Genomic DNA, 9,789 nt, shown 5'->3' with positions numbered 1-9,789 from the left:
ACAGGCAAATCTAATAGTTTTCCATTTAGCAATGTGTCCTTGTTCCTTAGGGTGTGGGTCAATTATCCAGCTTACCAGACTATTTACACCCCCCATTAGTCCAGTTACTTGACGTGTACTATACAGTAAGATATGTTCTTCCGTTATTTTGAGGTGGAAGGGACATAAGCCATGTCACTTTTTTGGGTTTGGGCCTAGCCCTTATATTATAAAATATGATGTAGTTGTCTTGCAGGTTGAACCAGTGTTAGTTTTGTACACTGTGTGTACAAATAATATTTGCTGTGACTGCTGTATATGTCCACAGAGTTAAGAAGGGATCCATAAATTCACGACCTGCCTCAGCTGATGACTTGTATTGCCCTGAAGATCAGCATTTCGTAAATCGTCAAAAGTCATAATTATCTGCACTGTGCCACACAGAGAGTGTGTGTTGAAATAATGTGAAGACATGTTTGGCACCAAAAGATTTAAAAAAACATGTGGTATTTACAAAGTAATGTTTGGGATATCATTTCACCTGTAGCTGCTGAGACAGCATGTCCATACATTCTTAACATTTACAGTATCAGCTTGATCTTGGCCTTCAGAGCAGTCATCAAGCTCTCCTTTCACACCAAGGAGTCAAGTTAAACACAGTGTATTGATTCTGTTTTCAGTATGGTATTCGTTTTTAGCTTTTAGGCATGGCTTATTTGAAGGTGTTGTATAAGCATACCATTTGATGTGGCATGTTGCTTCACAATATCTGGAAAACCCCATGACTAACAAAATAAACAAATTCACATATAGATAACTTGGCAATCTATTTAGTTATTTTCACTCATTACACTGGAATGTTATCAGAAGAGTGATTTAATAATCCCTTTCATGCGTCTGCCATTGGAACTAACAGGGACTTTTGTAAAGAAGAAACAAGGAGATGTTTATCTGCAAAAAAAAGAAAGAATCAAGATTAATCAAATTTCATTAAGCCTGTTTTAAGTTTGCATTGCTGCCAGATCTAAACCAGATCTATGCGAGTAAAATATCTCTATTGCAATATTTGCAATAATTTAATATCTGTAGGCTTTAAAGATGAACTTCAGGTATACATGTTTGTTTTTTAGTGTTGGTTATGCATATGAAAAATCATTACCCTTTGGTGCTAATTAATGGTGTGGTTTTTGTTTGTTTTAAAGGACGTGATAAAGGAGCATCACTTAGTGTTTACCTGAATTAAGGCCGATCCTCTTGGAAACAGCTTTTGTTTTAATTGGAATGGTACTGCTTAGTACATTTTACATCAATATATACATAAACAACACAGAGTATTTTTTCTTAAACTGACAGGTGATTTCAAAGGATTTTTAGCAAGATGTGCACAAGCCTTCCCTTGTTATTTTCATTTTGCTCAGGGATATCCTGGCTCCCTATAAAAACACTCACAGTACTTGGCCATATAATTTGCCCTGGCACTTCCTTGGAGGTGTATTTGTTGGCACACACGTACCCTCTCTTTGTCATTTTAGCTGGATGTTATATGTCTTGGTAAAAGAACAGGGAATTCTATGATGTGTTTTATCATAAATAACAGGGTTGTTACAGCATTTCCAAGAGCACCCAATAAAATATATATCTGCAACACAAATACAGCTTTGGAAATTGGAAATAACTAGAATAGCATCATCAACAATTTATATTATATTACATTTATATGTCATTTATACCTGCCTAACTAGCACCCCTTAATGCATGTTTTCTTATGACTTCAGGACATTCCTTGTTTAAACAAAACAATAAATAATAATAATAATAATAATAATAATAATAATAATAATAATAATAATAATAATAAGTTTTTTTTACAGCCTCAACAGTTTCTTCTTTAATTACTGCAACAGAAATACTACACAATTGACACATCAATTGTACAGCACAGAATGAAAAATAAATGTACTAACCGGGGAGTTCGTTTTATAAAGAATTTGCATATTTGAGCAAAAACGTTTTTTTGTTTGTTTGTTTTTTTATCCAAGGCAAGAGAAAACATGCCAGAAGCACTATCTTAAAACAAATATATATAATTACAGTTTAGTAAAGAACCCGCTCATACCTGTCATATATATATTAAGAATTACACTGAACTTTCTGAAGTATTCTAATAGCACTAATAATGTAACAGTAACATGGACATTAACTAAACAGAAACTCCGAAGTAATAATTATATTAGATTAAAAGATGGTCATTTTTATGCAATAGCGTCAAGTTGTATTCTATATGAAAATAAAAGCAGTGAGCCCTGCTACTGTCAGACTTATTTTGAAAGAAAAGGTCACATATTGCCAGACTAATATAATGTTGCATCACTGGAGAGTCTCCCCCTCTTGTGACTGTGATTTGGTAAGATTTTTTTTTTTTCACTCCAGATGTTTATAATAACACACAAGGGTTCTCTAGATTAAAGCGTCCTACAAATGGTAGCGGTTAAACCTCTCACGCACATCACACATAAATCTCACACCTGATGATGAGTGAGTTTGGAAGGGTGCCCACTCCTCATCCCCTATTAGAACTTGTTAGTCAGGCACATTCTCGATTCTGTGATATGTTAAACGTGTTGGGGTGTTTATAGCCTTATGCCTTTAAAAAAGTGTGCTGTGACAGCTAGAAAATTATTACTTTGGTAGATTAACCATTTGCTTCCAGGTTTATTTGTATGGACTTTTAAGGCTGAAAAGTTGTCAGACTTGATGGGAGGTCAGACTAAATTAAAAAATGCAGACTACATTAAACATATAGACAGCTGTAAGTTAAAATCACCAAGCAGAATAAATGGGAAGAATGATTCCAGGTGCCCTGCCCATACCCGTATCCAGGGTCTACACTACTGACCTGAAGCTTACTTGGAGAGCAAGGATATTTAGCAAATATTAAAAAAAAAGACTACCTGGATTTATTTGTGTAGTGCAGTGAATTTGGTGGCACCAGGTTTGTGGTTACCACAGAGCGATTAAAATGATTAAACATTCAATATTATTACTCATCCTTTTGTCTTTTCTCAGGGAGGTACAATAATTTCTGAGGTCAAGAACCCCCCAACCACACGAAAAGGTACACAATCAAATTCATTAAAAAAATGCCGGTGATGCAATAGTGTCACCAGAAAGCAGCTTTGTTGCACTACAGTGGCTATAGGAGTCCTAATATTTTGATTTAATCCAGTATATCAAAAGCTGATACCAGAGAGGTCTATGAATCAGGTCAACTGCAAATAATAGTGATAACAATCGTTATGTTTGTTTTCCAAATGCATAATTTGCCAAGTAAACTGTTTTATTTTATTTTATTATTAAAGTTTAAATGCGACTGCATCCAGCCTGGGTCAGTTTTATTGGTAAATTCATTTTTTATTGGGTCTCAGACACTGAGGTTAAAATTACAGTAGATACAACAACAACAATTGTGATTGTCTGACATATAGATGTCATCCTCCAGAATTAAAAAAAAAAAAAAAAAAAGCCAGTTTCAATGGGCTTTGTGATGTCATAGCTGTGATGATATCTCTAGGGATGGGCCGGGATTTTCCATGGTAACCTTAATATCATGTTACACAGTACCGGTATATTGCCACAGTTATCTTTAAACCTTGTTTAATTTGAAAATACATCATAGCCATTGTATAGTCACAATACGGGCCCTCTCAATGGACCTCAAGACGTGGCAATATCCCACAGCGACACACACTCTATATTGCTTAAAGCACCACTAACCACTGCTGGGCTTAAGGGCAAAAACAACATATTTAGTAAAGAGGATGATTACAGGAGTTGGACCCAGGTGGCTGGATTGAGCGATACCAGCGCAAAGGATAGCTGTAGACAAGGCAAAGATAATACAAACATGAATTCCATTCTTAAATCATTCAGATAACTATCATTTTAAGTATGCCATGTGCATGTGTATTCTTCAGTGTGCAATAAATTGTTCAGTTGGAAAATGTTACCTTTCTTGAAAACTGTTGTAATATTTTTCATCTGATACATGTAAATAAAACACATAGAAACCTTTCAGTAACGTTTATAAAATGTTAATACTAATTCCAGATAGTTTTGGTTTGTAAACTTTGACCTTGTTTTAACATCACTGGAAATTGCTTCCATGTTTTGTAATTCTGTGTAGTTTCTTTAGTTTTTCCTCATAGTGAATGATAGATTGTTTGAAGTTATGCTTGATCTGCAATTAACCATCCGCGGTGGCATTGTGAATCCCAGTGTATTCTTGAAATCTGAAATCCACTGAAGACACAGAGTCAATCCTTCACAGACCCTCATTAAGGCGTATAGCCCACGAGACCTTGCTAAGCTTTCTCTAAACCTCTAGAGCTGTGCTAGACGCCCAGGCCTGGCAGGTGCTGCTGGAGCTGCCATGTTCCCACAGCTCCCCGCTGCTTCCCTGTAAACAGACTCCCCGCTCCCCGCTGGCTGAGGGATGCACTGCTGTCCCCTTCCTCACCCTCCCTGACAGCCCGCATAATAACCTGGGCAAAAGACAAATGACGCTGCAGATCTGCAGCCAACTCATTAGAATAAGAGACGGCCAAACCCTTCTCTATGCTTGTAACATGCTTCTGTGTGCATTTCAGCTGCACCACATAGCAATAACAGCATTATATCAGCAGCCAGCGGCTTCATTCTAGTTATCTGTTTCAAGATAATATCCATTGTCTGTAACAAAGTATGTCTTGTTAATTGCCACTAAAAAAATAAAATTAATTCAGAGGAAAAAATTACTGACTGTGTTTGCAAGAGGTATAAACTCTTTAAATACATTATTCCTTTGTGAAAGAAGCCTTCCTGCCACCAGCCTTCGCATGCATAATCTGATGTCTGAAATAAATAAAGCATGGTCTACTGTACAAAAACAGTGTTTCTTTTGTTAGGTAGGAAGTGGGCATGTTTACCTTATGCAGGGAACTGAGAGGAGGTTATCTTTTGGAACAGTTTTCACTATTTACCATTTATGTGCAAAAGGTACATGCCCACTGAAAAAAGAAGAATGGAATAACATATTGGCCGCAGTATAAAGACAACATTTAGTTTAGTGTTTTTAATTGATATATCTAATTTTGTTCAGGTAGGCATAGAAAGCAGAGTGATTCAGTGCGTTGCAAAAGTTCTTCATTGCAACAGGAACCCCTGGTGACTATTAAAAAATTCTTTTTTGATAAGTAAGAAAAAAAGAAGAAAAAAATGCTTTTAAGTAAAGACTCCAGGAGACCCTTTAGAGCTATTGTGTGCCTCTTCCTAAAGCCACGAACACCACTTAAGAAGTTCAAGATTTTCTTTTTCTTTCTTGTTATACACGGCTATCCTGTGGTCAGCACAGCCATAGCTTTCTCTTGTTAATCACTTACTCTTTTAATAATATGAAAGATAGGCTGGGGGGATTAGTCTGTTTATATCCTAAAATGCACAGGCAGAAAAGACTCCAAGAGCAGCTTGTGAAACCTTTTTATACTCTAATCTTTTCAGACCAAAAGCCACCATCTGACCCCCCCCCCCCCCCCCCCCCCCTTCACTTTGTAGGAATTTGCCCTCTAACAATCCAAATTTGCATTTTTCCATGCTGTACATAAGTGACTTATAGTAAACCACAAAGCGTTTGTGTTTTCTAGAACTAAGATGTAACTTTTTTTGGTGGACAAAATAATTAATTATTAAATTGCTAACTTTTTTCCTATTGTGCAAACTCAGGTATGTTAAGTATGGTTACAGAGGTCCACTTCAACCAAACTCAATTTGAGTAAACCAAGGCAATTTAGACACAGGAAACACAATCTTTCTATTGAATGGTATTTTGGAGCCATTGACATTAATAGCTGGGTATTCAGTGCAAACTAGCAAATCCTAATCAGACAGTAATAGCACAGGGTGGTCTAAATTGGGAAATTAATCCTTCTTGGATGCCAAGGAACTCTTCCAAAGGCTCTACAAGCTCTACGTGTGTGATTTGTAAAAGACCATAAAATGTAGTTTCAACACAATATGGTCCAAAACAAGGATTTACAGGCATGAGTACTGCCTGACTTCAGTATTCCATTACTCCAATGCTGTCCTTATAAGTACTAAATAATACCAAAACTGCACACAATTCACAAAAGATGGCACATTATTGCTCAGTTGCCGAGATGTATAGTTGTATAACCTGTGTGAAATTTCTTACATTGTGGTAAAAACATCTACTGCTTAAATTGATGCCATTGCCTAAGATTGAGGGTCTATTCATACGATTTAAGCAGTGGAATTTCTAAGTACTAGCATCCCTTTTTGTGTTTTTGTCCAAAAAAATGTCAGGATGGGCCCAATTTTATTACTTGAACGGAAGCAGCATTTAAATCTGCTGTTGCTGAGATTGGTGGTGATACAGACCCCAGATCACTGCTAGCAGTGAAAGCAATGCTTTATTTTGATACAAGCACTTTGTTGATAGTTTCACAGAGTCTAAATCAAGCATGAACATGATAGACCACTTATGGTTTTATAAACTGTTGAGAGCTTTTCATGTTTACAAAATATATACTGTCTATTTTGTAATACAATGATCTTATCCACTATGTTGTGTAAATTTGAAATGGGTTTGATCTGTCATTGTTTCTTATATGTGAAGTTAAGGTGGTCTTTTACAGTAGTATTGACTAGTGCATTTATGCACACATGTTCATTTTTTCTACCCTGGGGTGTAGAATTAAAAATTAAATTACTATAAATTAAAAATTTTCTTCAGTAGTAGGTGTTTCTAGTATAAGATGAAAGATGTGTGAAAACATACATACCAGTACCCATGGTTATGCTTGAACTTTATAAAATGGCATATATAATAGCAAATGGACAAATTAAAGTACAGATTTTGTACTGCGACTCAAAACTCTGAGGCTACCCCCTAACCCCCTACACACACAAACACCTTACTGACACATTTTTAAACACTTGACCTGCACAACTTTTACCTTTTAATAACATGGTGAGATATTTGAAACTCAACGCAAGTCCAAATTATGAATTGCTCTTGTGACATCCCACCCTGGAAACACAAAAGACCCATCCATCATGTCTCCCTCTGCCAAGCCATTGATGGATTATCAAAGTAATCGTTTATTGGCTCTCAGCAAGGGGGTTTGTTTTTGAATAGCCAATAAGAATTTGGACTTCTGAATAATATGATTTATTTTAATGACCTAAACAGTGCCACTCCTTAATTCTTGTGTAATCCAGCTGGGGTTTTCCCCCATATTTAATTGACCCACTTATTCGTATTTTTTTGTACAATTAAAAATACTATGTAATGAGGTTCATGAAAAAATGTGGTTTCTAAAAGTTAGGGTGGTGGTAAAAGAACTCTGAATGTTTAGTTCATAAAAATAGACTCTCAATGTTGGTAATCCTAAATATCTGTGAAAAAACACTTGAAATCGATCAGAATATCACCTTCCCTCTATTCCAATTTGACACCATTTGTGGAGGATACATTTAGAATGGACCCGCTGTATAAAACTATCAGTATCAATAAAATCTATGTAAACATGTGAAACCTCAAAGGGTTTGTGTTGCCCCTGAGGTTATTAAAAAAAAAACAAAGCCAAGCCTCCTTCAAAAACAACAAAACAAGTGGTCTGACTCTGAGGCTGGTTAAAATGGGGAGTTCATCATATGCCACAATTCTGTACTTGTTGGTGAATGTATATATAACCCTAATGACAGTATGAAAAAACCCTGAAATTCCAAGGAGTTGACTAAACCATTCTCTGATGTAAAATATGCAGCTGAGACATTACTACATGTCAGATAAATCCTGTTGAAGGGGTTAAAGACACATTAGTGGTTAAAAAAAGCAGTCATAGGGAAATAGTTATGCCTTGCATTCAGGGTAAAACATAACCTTAGGGGTTAAGGGAGTTTTAGGGAGCGGTGAATTGTAAAGAGAGCACACAATTCTATTAAAGTTAAACCCATAAATAATGTAATAAAAAATGTTGATAAAAATGTCGATCCCAAAAGATCATGGAATAATTTCATCAGAGTGTTTTCCACACAAATTGCTGGGAATGGTAAAGCATGGGAGAATCTGCTGGCAAGAAAAAAACAAACAGAAACGGCTGAAGATTAAAAGCATGTTCGGAATTCAACATAACTGGACTGTGAGAGAGGACATTCTGTACAGAGTGCACATGCAGTGACAACATAAGAACCTTTAGGAAGAGGAAAAGACCTGCCCCATTGCTTTGATTTCCTTATCTCCACTTCCTTGCTTTCTTCGAATATCACTCAGTCCACTTTTTAGGAAACAAATCTACATAGTTCTGTCATGATGTTATTATATTCATTGTTTCAGTGATATTTCCTAACCTATTCCATATGATATTATCCTTTGCTTGCATATTTATGGCCCTCAAGTTTCCTTTCCTAAACAGTACACATTGTTCAAGCAAATACCCCTTTTTTGTTTTGCTTTTTTGTTCCCAGACACATTATTTTGCTGTACATATATTGACCTATATCTGCCATACACTGTACAAGCCCAGCTGTATTGACACTGTGCCCTCACAGATCCACCCCAGGAACTTCACTAGCCTACCCTAGCAAGAAGGGACTTTTTTGTAACTGGGTCTAGAATGCCTTGTGCAAATATTTTACATATTTTATTAACACACATGGACCCTTAGTTGGGCTTTTTGTACAGTATGCACTGACAAAGTCTGCATCCTAATGAAGCTACTAATAATTTAAGATGATTAGTAATTTCTAGACAAGTTCACATTGATTCTTCCCAGGCTGGGATCCTGTTTCCAGGGCTCAACAGCTTGGTAAAATCTGTTACATATTCAGTGGGTGAAAATAGGATAGGCTTGACAATGGGAACAGAGGATGTTCATTGATCTGCAGTCCTCCTGAAAAAAATAGGGGTAAATTGATTAAAAAAAAAGAATGTTAAAACCAATTTGTATGGAAAGTATGATAATTGTCCTAAAAATGACAAACAGCATTCTTATTGTCTGGTGATTATGTCCATTGTGTATTGATATTCTATACTGCACTCACAATGGCTGGTGCCATACTAATCCAGTATTATGTTATTGAGAGAGTCTGTTGCGCTTGTATTGAAAAAGAACTGCTCTGCTGCCATATGGCCAGACTTGTTGTTTAGTTACAGCACTGGTATTTCATTCTTGGCAAAGAACAGAGCTGCAGTGCGATGTGTGTCAAGACCTGTAAAAAAGGACAGAGCAGAATAGGCTGATTTGTTTTGCATTCCTGTTTTGTATTCAACATACAAGATAGTGTAGCTCTGACCAATAATGGGTTTAATATTCAGAAACTTCTGGGTCAGTTGCATGGGGTATCTGTCAGCTAGCAGGATTCAAGTGGTGCCAATACCCTGAGTGTGCTTGGCTGAAAAGATACATCCTGGTTATTTACCTCCCACTAGGAGTACTTAGAGAGTTTATTTATGCACAGCTATGGACAAATGTCTTGCATCACGCTATAGAATTAACTCATTTTGCTTTATAAAGTCAAATGAAACCTGATAAATAATGTTACATTAACATATTGAATTACATACTGACAAAAATTGAAAAATGTGACATTTCAAAATCTAACATGAAATACTCTACTACTCTTATGGCTTCCAGTAGACTTTTGTGCTATCATGTTGTAGTTTCTTTGATTACATGATGTTAAATGGAATAATTATGTTCATTTAGTTTTAAAAAAATGTCTTAACCCTAAAATTCTAGGTGATGCAAAACT

This window comes from Acipenser ruthenus, chromosome 7 (genome assembly GCF_902713425.1).
Source record: "Acipenser ruthenus chromosome 7, fAciRut3.2 maternal haplotype, whole genome shotgun sequence".
Taxonomy (NCBI): Eukaryota; Metazoa; Chordata; class Actinopteri; order Acipenseriformes; family Acipenseridae; genus Acipenser; species Acipenser ruthenus.
The sequence above is the reverse complement of the archived record's forward strand: the minus strand, read 5'-3'. Positions refer to the sequence as shown.